This window comes from Rhinolophus sinicus, chromosome 3 (assembly GCF_057876585.1).
Source record: "Rhinolophus sinicus isolate RSI-liver-muscle chromosome 3, RSI-T2T, whole genome shotgun sequence".
Lineage (NCBI taxonomy): Eukaryota > Metazoa > Chordata > Mammalia > Chiroptera > Rhinolophidae > Rhinolophus > Rhinolophus sinicus.
The window spans coordinates 99,478,955-99,489,691 of NC_142503.1; positions in this window are offsets into that span (position 1 = coordinate 99,478,955).

The window sequence follows — 10,737 nt, forward strand, 5'->3', positions numbered from 1 at the left end:
TATGCAACTCACTCTTGCCCCAAAGCCCTCGGGGAATGATGCTCCACTGCTGCTGAGGCTCTGTGCTCCCCCAGTTCATGGATTGTTTTCCCTTGTATAAAGGACATCCAACTCATTACTAAACTGTTTTAGTGTGGTCATTTGACAGCACGTTATTCATTGCAATCTTTTTTATTGCAATATTATCTTTAACTGAAATACACTGGAAACAACCTAAACATCCAAGCAGAGGAGACTGGGTGAATAAACTATGGCATATATGATGGAGCTAATGCAGTAAAAAAATGAGGACAATTTCTATGCACTGATATGGAATGGTTTCCAAAAGGTAAGTGAAAAAGTTAAATTGCAGAAAAGTGTTTTGTAAAGGAAAAACTCTATTGCTTTATTGCTTTCCTTTACCCTACACACACAATACTCCAAATACTTCTGTACTCCAAATACGTAGTAGTTTTTCTGACATTAAACAATTCTGTGACACCAGCTGGATGTCCTACAATTTAATTCAATTCTGACGGTAACTACCTGAAGAGAGCATTGGACACCATAGGTTTTAAAGCCTTAGTCCACAGACTACCCCCACTTCAGACGCCAATCACAAATCCAGGTTGTTACCTGCGCTTCTGACCCACTGGCTATAGATTGAAGGTTCTCATGACCCCCTCCTCAGGTTTGGTTCATTTGCTAGAGTAGTTCACAGAACTCAAAAAAACATGTTTACCAGTTTATTATAAAGGATACAGATGAAGAGCCAGATGAGAGGTATGTAGGGTGAGGTCCAGAAGGGTCCCAAATACAGGAACTTCTGTGCCCTGGACTGGGATGCACCACCCTCCTGGCACGTGGATACATTCACCAACTAGCAGGCTCATCACATCTCATTGTTCAAGAGGTCGGTGGATGGAACTGAAAGTTCCAAACCTCTAATCACTTGCTTTGTCTGCTGACTAATCCTGAGGCTGTCTGAGGGCCCACGCTAAGTCACCTCATTAGCATAAACTCAGGTGTGCTCAAAAAAAGGCTCCTTATGAGTAACTTAAGACATTCCCATCACTCAGGAAATTCCAAGGGTTTCAAGGGGCTTGGTGCCAGGAATCGGGGATAAAGACCAAATATATTTTTTATTACACCATACATAGCATGTTATCTTTTGCATGAGAAAGAATGAAAAATAAGAAAATATACATATTATAACTGCTAAACATTACAAAATAAAACACAAGAAGGATAAGTCAGAAAATAATGCAATTGGTTACCTACTAGGGTTGGAGGAGAACAGGTGGAAGTGATATTTCTCTGAGCACACCTTTTTTATAGTTTCGATTTTCGAAAGCATGTCAATATTCCACATATTCAAAAATAAAATTAAATCAATAAGAATGGAAATTTAAACTAAAAGCAAACTGAAACAACGAAACCAAGTGTATTTCAAATAAGTACCATAACCACACGAAAAAATAAAAAAGAAAGAACTACTTCAAATAAATTTAACACAGTTTTTGACTACATACCCTCAGTTGGGGGCAGAGCTTGTGGTGAGGGACAGAATTAAAAATAAATCCTGAACTCTTTGTAGTAGGTCTGCAGTCTGTAATAGTGTGGGCAAAGCAATTCAGAAACCATTTTAGATATAATAAATTATTTTAAATGTAACATAGAATTGAGCAAATGTGTTGGTATGGTTGGGAGCCAGGATTCTCAATGAGGAAGAAGGGGCATACAAATATGGAGTGGGCAAGGCAAAAAATAATGCTGTGAACAGGTATCAGTGTAAATTCATGATTTCTAAAATACGTATATGCCTATGTATATACATGTTTGTCACACATATGTATTATGAATATGTAAATATATGCACATATGTGTGTATATTCATGAATATACGTTGGGACAGAGTCCCAGAGAGCAGTTTCCAGGCTCTGGGCCTCACGTGGAAAGGTGCTGGCTCAGTTGTGTAGCCCGTGCATGCACAGGACGCACCCCTATGTAAGCACTTATGTAACCAGTTGGCCATCAGCTGTAACCAGTCGCCGTCAGCCACTATTGTTCTGTATGCTATACAACTGCCATGGCTCCGTTAGGAAGCGCAGATCTTGCAGATGTTGCAGATCCTACTTCCTGTGTCTCGTGCGGCTGCCATCGAGACTGATGCAGGGACACCCCTTATTGGGGTACTGGTGGATAGTTGCTTCTTGTGTCTCGACCAGCCGCCATCAAGAATACAGTGGTATGGGGCCGGCCCGGTGGCTCAGGCGGTTAGCGCTCCATGCTCCTAACTCCGAAGGCTGCCGGTTCGATTCCCACATGGGCCAGTGGGCTCTCAACCACAAGGTTGCCAGTTCAATTCCTTGAATCCCGCAAGGGATGGTGGGCTCTGCCCCCTGCAACTAAGATTGAACACAGCACCTTGAGCTGAGCTGCCTCCCGAATGGCTCAGTTGGTTGGAGCATGGGTTCTCAACCACAAGGTTGCCAGTTCAATTCCTCGACTCCCGCAAGTGATGGTGGGCTGTGCCCCCTGCAACTAGAAAACGGCAACTGGACCTGGAGCTGAGCTGCACCCTCCACAACTAAGATTGAAAGGACAACAACTTGACTTGGAAAAAGAAGGCCTGGAAGTACACACTGTTCCCCAATAAAGTCCTGTTCCCCTTCCCCAATAAAAAATCTTTAAAAAATATATATATATATAGTGGTATAAACCCCCATCCATGGCTCTGTTGTGGTTCCTTTTGGGCCTCACCATCTCCTGTGTTCATCTGCCAGGAGCTGAGCCCTTGAATTACAATATATTGCCTAGTTTTGTCCATTGAAAGAGCCAAGAACCAAAGACACTTCAGTAGCAATGAAAACACCCAATACTCCAAATCTGATCTCTAATATCTTCACCATTAACAGGAATCAAGCTCCTTAGAGGAATGACTGAGTCCAGGACTGGTATAAGATATGTTTGGAGTCCCCTGTTGTATCAGAAAATAAGGAATTGCTAAAAAAAAACATAAATGAAAAAAATGGAATATGTCACAAGGACATAGCAGACAAAGGAGTTCCCACTAGCAAATTTGGGATAATTTGAACACCAAAATAATTAAGTATTAAATTATAAACCATGGGATAAAATAGGAATTCATGAGTCCACACCATGAGTCCATAAATGCATAATGGGGAGAAGGAAGGTCTCTCGTACCCAGGAGAATGCTGAGGGCAGAATAGAAAATATGGAAGAAGTGTTGGAGTTAACAAATCACTGTTTTGCAACCATGGTAAAAATTGGCTTAGGCAAGAATCATCAGTGGAGGCTAAATCTAAGGTGCAATTTTGATAAAGAATATAGTATTTGCATGGTCTCCCCACATTGCTTATTAGTTGCAAGGAAGAAAAAAGCAGCAATAATTACACAGTGCAGTATTTGGGGGTAAAGGGCCATGATGTACTTAACTCACTTTAAGATGGTTCAGAAAGAAAAAAACGTGTATTTTTATATAGTGCTGTTTTTATTTTTGCAACTTTTTGTAAGTTTGAAATTATTTCCAGATAGTTAAAAGGGGGGAAAAGCCACTATATGGTAAGTCTCTGAGAGTAAGTTCTTTAAAAATGCAGCTTTCATCCAAAGAAAGGGTCAGGGCCCGACTGAGTAATTACAACAGATGAGGAGCTGGGCTAGGTGATCTCAGCTGTGAGGATGCAAAACAAAAGCTGAACCCCCTGGTAACTGAGGTGGATATAGGCCTGAGAGGCCTGTTAGAGATGTCCAGTCATAGCTGAATGTCCACCAGGAAGCGTGATCCAGAGGGGCACCCACAAGTAATACACACTGCCGGCCTTGTACATCCCAGCCTGGGTCAGTCCACCAGGCTTAGGCCACTTATCAGCCCTAGAGAACAAGCCTCCAGCACTGCAGATCTCCAGACACAAGCTCGGGATTTCCTAGAGCAGCTCATGTGACCCTGACGCACTGGAGCTTGTTCTTGGCTCCAGTCCTGACTGCAATCCCCTCCTATGACCTCGCCTACATCTGGTGACTTCTCCCTCCTCCCATCATCCAGATGGTGGCTTTCCTCCAGGTTTGCTGGCTCAGTGTGCCTCTCTTTCCCCGGGCTCTGGTCTTCCTATGACTCAGGGCCCTGGCTCACTGCCCCAGGACCCCACCCTGCCTGTGCTGTGGTCCCCTCAACTAAGGCCTCACCAGAGAGAAGAACAGGATGTTTAAACCCAGAACTTGCCAGGTTACCAAGACATCTTCCCACCAGCACTGTGAAAAGACAGTTTGGGGCTTCTGGCTCTGTGAACCCAGCTACTGACCCAGCCATACCTGCCGGTCACAGCAGATACATAGTGATACATGAAGCTGCTAATGAGATCAGCCTGAGTAGCTGGTACTCTGTTTGGGGACTTGTCTCCTGACTGCAGAACACACCTAGCATGTCATAGCCCACAGCCCTGAAGTCTGTCTACCCTACCCCCTCTCTAGGTCAGGGGGTGTTTGGGAAACACAAGGAAGGAACATGAAACAGAATTGCTCTATAGACCTGACACCTGGAGTCCCAAGTCTCCAGCTCACACTTGCTTCCCAAGCTCTGGCACGTGATCTTGGAGCAGATGGTGCTGGAGTCCATTCCCACTGCTTGTTAGATGTGAGTCTTCGTGCCATTGTTTCACCTCTTCCGCTTCAGTTTCTTCACCTGTGACACAAGGATAAGACATGTTAGGCACCTGGTGCAGTAGCTGGAATTTCATTTGTGTTCAAAAATAGTAGCCATTGATTTGAGAAAGAATCATCAATAAATGCTTAAATTAGTAAGTGAAACTTTAAGGAGGAAGACGATGCTTATATAATCTTAAACCATCTCCCTCCAAATTACTAATTAATTGGAAAAGGAAAATAATCAAAGGACACTCTCAAGAGAGTGAAAAGACAATGCATAAATGGGAGTAAATATCTGCAAATCATATATGTGATAAGGGATCAACATCTAGAATATAGAAAGAAATGAATTCCTACAACTCAACAACAAAAATGCAATTCAAAGGCATTGAATAGACATTTCTCCAAAGATATACAAATGCTCAATAAGCACATAAAAAGATGCTCATCATTAATGTTAGGGAAATGCAAATCAAAATCACAACGAGGTACCACCTCACACCCATTAGGATAGCTATTACTTAAACAAAAAAACAAAAATGTTGGCAAAAATGTCTAGAAATTGTAACCCACCTGCATTGCTGGTGGGAATACCAAAGGTGTAGCCACTGTGGAAAAATGGAAAAGCCACTGTGGCAGTTCCTCAAAAGGTTAAAAAATAGAATTACCATTTTCTATTCCATTCCCAGATATATACTCAAAAGAACTGAAAGCAGGGACTCAAACAGATATTTATACACCAATGTTCATAGCATTATTCACAGTAGCCAAAACATGGAAACAACACAAGTGTCCATTAAGAGATGAATGAATCAACAAAATGTGGTATGTACACACATCGGAATGTTACTCATCGATAAAAAAGGAATGAAATTCTGATAATGTTACAATACAGGTGATCTTGAAAACATTATATTTAGTGGAATAAGACAGACACTGAAGGACAAATACTGAATGATTCCACTTATAAGAGGTACCTAGATAAGCAAATTCATAGAAACAAAGAGTAGAGGTTACTGGGGGTTAGAAGGTGGGGGGAAATGAGGAGTAATTGTTTAATAGATAAGAGTTCCAGTTTGAGATAATAAAAAAGTTCTAGTAATATATAGTAATGATGATTGTACAACATTGTGAATATACTTAACGCCACCAAATTGTTAAAATGACAAATTTGGAGACGTCATCAAAATGGCGGCGTGAGGTGAGCCTCTGTAAAGCTCCCCTGGAATTTACAACTAATCAAACAACAATAACTACACAAAGGACTCCCTGCACAGCAGACAGGCAAGAAGAAGATGCCCACTACTGAAGTCGTGCGAGTAGGGGAGGAGAGAGGAAGAAGTGTGGAGATGGAGCTGTGCGGATGCAGGACGCAAACCTAGCTCAGTGCTCCGAGCTCGCTACATCCCACAACTACCGCAGCTGTGGGAGAGGGAAGAACTCGGACTCCTAGGGCTCCGCTTATGGCCCACAGGGCTGAGGGGGCAGCATATAACACAGATGAACCCAGCGCTCACGGCAGAGACCTCAGAGAAAAGACTGAGGGAAGAAGGCTGAAAATGGTGGTTTAAGCCCTCACTGCCGAGCAGAGAACGGAAGCCTTAGGCACTGACACTAGCCGCCCCCTCCCTACCCTCCCAGAGCTCACCGCGCCCCCACCTGCCCGTTGCTAGAAGTGGAAGACTAGCAGTGTCACATCAAAAGAACAGAATATTTGCTGTTCTGAGAACTGTGGACCGCAGACACAGATTCGCAGCCCAACTAGTTCCGGCAAAGGGGTGGGAGCTGTGGAACCAGGACTGACTGTGGTGGTGGTCGCTGCCATTGCTCTGGGCCACCTCTCACAACTCACCCCGCCCCTGGCCCCACCAATCTGGGCAGATCCCTGCAGGAGTAAACAGAACTGCTGAAACACAAGGACTCTGAATATGGTGAAGGAAGAGCTTTAGAACTTCAAAAGCTCTCGGCCTACCCACATGGACACTGCGCCCTGTGACCCAGGCGAACTATTAACAGAGGAGAAGCCTGTCTCCCAGGGAATACCCCATTGTGGGAGAAGCTGGAATAGTGCAGAGAAAACATAGCACTACCATGTGAGGGAGAATAAAAGGCTAAAGTTGGAGAGAAAATAAAACATTCTACCAACAAGTACTGGAAAACAAAAGAAAGACCTCTTCCTATCAACCTGTTGCAGAAGCCACTCCTGTAGATGACTAGGAAGAGAAATAATAAATCAGTAATTGCCATGAATAACCAAAGCAACAAGATAGCTCAGAAAGAAAGTGAAGTCTCAAGAAAAGGAACTTAAAGATATGGAAATATGTGATTTAAATGACAGAGAATTCAAGATTGCAGTTCTGAAAAAACTCAACGATATGCAAGAAAGCAAACAAAGGCAGTTTAATGAACTGAGAAACACAATCAAAGAACAACATGAGCATTTTACGAAAGAGAATAAAATTTTAAAGAAGAACCAAATAGAATTTCTGGAGATAAAGAACTCAATAGAAGAAATCAAGAGTGAAATAACCAGCTTAGGTAGTAGAGTTGACCAGATGGAGGAAAGAATCAGTGACATCGAAGATAGAAACCTGGAAATTACACAGATCGAAGAAGAAAGAGACTTGAGACTTAAAAGAAATGAAAGAACTCTACAAGAACTTTCTGACTCCATCAGAAACAGCAATATGAAAATAATGGGCATACCAGCAGGAGAAGAAAGAGAGAAGGGAACAGAGAATATATTCGAACAAATTGTTGATGAGAACTTCCCAAACTTGTGGACAGAACTGCACCCTCGAATCCAAAAAGCAAATAGAACACCTAATTACCTCAATCCCAACAGGCCTTCTCCAAGGCACATTGTATTGAAGCTGTCTAAAATCAATGACAAAGAAAGAATCCTCAAGTCAGCCAGGGAAAAGAAGACGGTAACCTACAAATAAAGCCCATTAGACTATCATGAGATGTTTCAGCAGAAACTCTACAAGCCAGGAGGGAATGGAACCAAATATTCAAACTATTAAAAGAAAGAAATTATGAGCCAAGGATGGTATATCCAGCAAAGATATCCTTTAGATACGAAGGAGGAATAAAGACCTTTCCAGGCACAGAAGCTGAGGCAATTTTTTAATACACGACCTGCACTACAAGAAATACTAAAGGAGGCTATTCGACCACCATCAACAGGGACAATTTGTGGTAACCGAAACATAAAATGGTGGAGAGTAAAGGCCTGAACCGGAATATGTGAATGGAGAAAGTAAGTGTGCTGAAGAAAATGGAATACTCTAAATATCAAACTTTCTTTTACATAAACTTAAGGGTAACCACTCAAAAAAAATCCAGAATGGAAATATATACTGTAATAAAAGAAGAAACAGAGGGAAACATCATAGAATACCACCACACAGTTATAATAGACAACAACAAGAAGGCAAAGAAACAATGGAGACACAGTCTTACCAGAAAACTAAAGATAGAATGACATGAAATCCGCACATATCAATAATCACCCTAACTGTAAATGGACTGAACTCAACCATAAACAGACACAGAGTAGCAGATTGGATCAAAAAACTAAACCCAACCATATGCTGTCTCCAAGAGACAAATCTCAGCTACAAGGACAAGCATAGACTCAAAGTGAAAGGGTGGAAATTGACACTCCAAGCAGATGGTACCCAGAGAAAATCAGGTGTAGCCATAATGATATCAGATGAAACAGACTTCAGGGTGAAAAAGATAACAAGAGACAAAGATGGACATTTCATAATGGTAAAGGGGACTATACGACAAGAAGACATAACAGTCATCAATATTTATGCCCCCAATCAGGGAGCACCGAAATATACCAAGCAACTATTAACAGAAATACAGGGAGAAATTGACCAAAACACAATTATAGTAGGGGACTTAAATACATCATTGACAGCTATGGATAGATCATCCAAACAGAAAATAAATAACAAAATAGCAGCCCTACATGACACATTAGATGAAATGGACATAATTGACATATATAGAGAACTTCATCCTAAAACATCAGCATATACATTCTTTTCTAGTGTACATGGAACATTCTCAAGGATAGACCATATATTGGGACATAAAATCAGCCTCAGCAAATTTAAGAAGATTGAAATCATACCAAGCATATTCTCTGAAAACAAGGCTTTGAAATTGGATATCAACTGCAAAAAGAAACCAGAAAAAAAAAACAAAAAAAACACATGGAGATTAAAAAACATACTTTTAAAAAATGACTGGGTCAAAGAAGAAATTAGAGGAGAGATCAAAGCTACATAGAAACAAGTGACAATGAAAATACATCCTACCAAAATTTTTGGGATGCAGCAAAAGCAGTTTTAAGAGGGGAATTTATATCATTACAGGTCTATCTCAAGAAACAAGAAAAATCCCAAATAAATAACACTATGTTACACCTTAAAGAACTAGAAAAAGAAGAACAAGTGAAACCCAAGGTCAGCAAAGAAAGGAAATAACAAAAATCAGAGCAGAACTAAATGAAATAGAGAACAAAAAGACAATAGAAAAAATTAATGTGACAAAGAGTTGGTTCTTTGAAAAGATTAACAAAATTGACAAACCCTTGGCTAGACTCACTAAGATAAAAAGAGAGAAGACACTAATTAACAAAATCAGAAACTAAAAAGGTTATCACAGACACCACAGAAATACAAAGGATCATCCAAGAATACTATGAAGGACTATATGCCACCAAATTCAATAACCTAGAAGAAATGGACAAGTTTTTAGAAACATATAGCCTTCCAAGACTGAACCATGAAGAACTGGAAAATCTAAACAGACCGATCACCAGTAAAGAAATTGAATCAGTCATCCAAAACCTTCCCAAAAGCAAAAGTCCGGGACCAGATGGCTTCTCTAGTGAATTCTACCAAACCTTCAAAGAGGATCTAATACCAATTGTGCTCAAACTCTTCCAAAAAATTGAAGAAGAGACAGTACTCCCTAACTCATTTTATGAGGCCAACATTAACCTGATACCAAAACCTGGTAAAGACAGCACAAAAAAGAAAACTACGGACCAATATCTCTGATGAATACAGATGCAAAAATCCTAAATAAAATTCTAGCAAATCGAATACAACAATGCATTAAAAAGATTATTCATCACGACCAAGTGGGGTTCATCCGCGCGGCACAAGGATGGTTCAACATCTGCAAATCTATCAATGTGATATATCACATAAACAAAATAAAGGACAAAAATCATATGATTATATCAATTGATGCAGAAAAAGCATTTGACAAGATATAACATCCACTTATGATTAAAACACTTAATAAAATAGGCATAGAAGGAAAATACCTTAAAATAATAAAGGCCATATATGACAAGACCTCTGCTAATCTCATAATTAATGGTGAAAAACTGAAGCCTTTTGCTCTACGTTCAGGAACACAACAGGGCTGTCCCCTATCACCTCTGCTTTTCAACATAGTGTTGGAAGTCCTTGCCAGAGCAATCAGGCAAGAGAAAGAAATAAAAGGCATCCAAATTGGGAATGAAGAAGTTAAATTGTCACTCTTTGCAGATGACATGATGCTCTATATAGAAAACCCTAAAGACTCCACCAAAAAGCTATTAGAAATAATCAACGAATACAGTAAAGTTGCCGGCTACAAAATCAACATAAAAAAGTCCATTGCCTTCCTATATACTAACAATGAAATCTCAGAAAAAGAAATACAAAAAACAATTCCTTTTGCAATTGCAGCAAAAAGAATAAAATACCTAGGAATAAACTTAACCAAGGATGTGAAAGACCTATATGTTGAAAACTATAGACATTTTGAAAGAAATTGAAGAAGACACAAAGAAATGGAAAGACATTCCATGCTCATGGATTGGAAGCATCAACATAGTTAAAATGACCATGTTACCCATAGCAATATACAGATTCCATGCAATCCCCATCAAATCCCAAAGGCATTTTTTAAAGAAATAGAACAAAAAATCATCAGATTTGTTTGGAACCACAAAAGACCCAGAATAGCCAAAGCAATCTTAAGAAAGAAGAACAATAATGAAAGTATCACACTTCC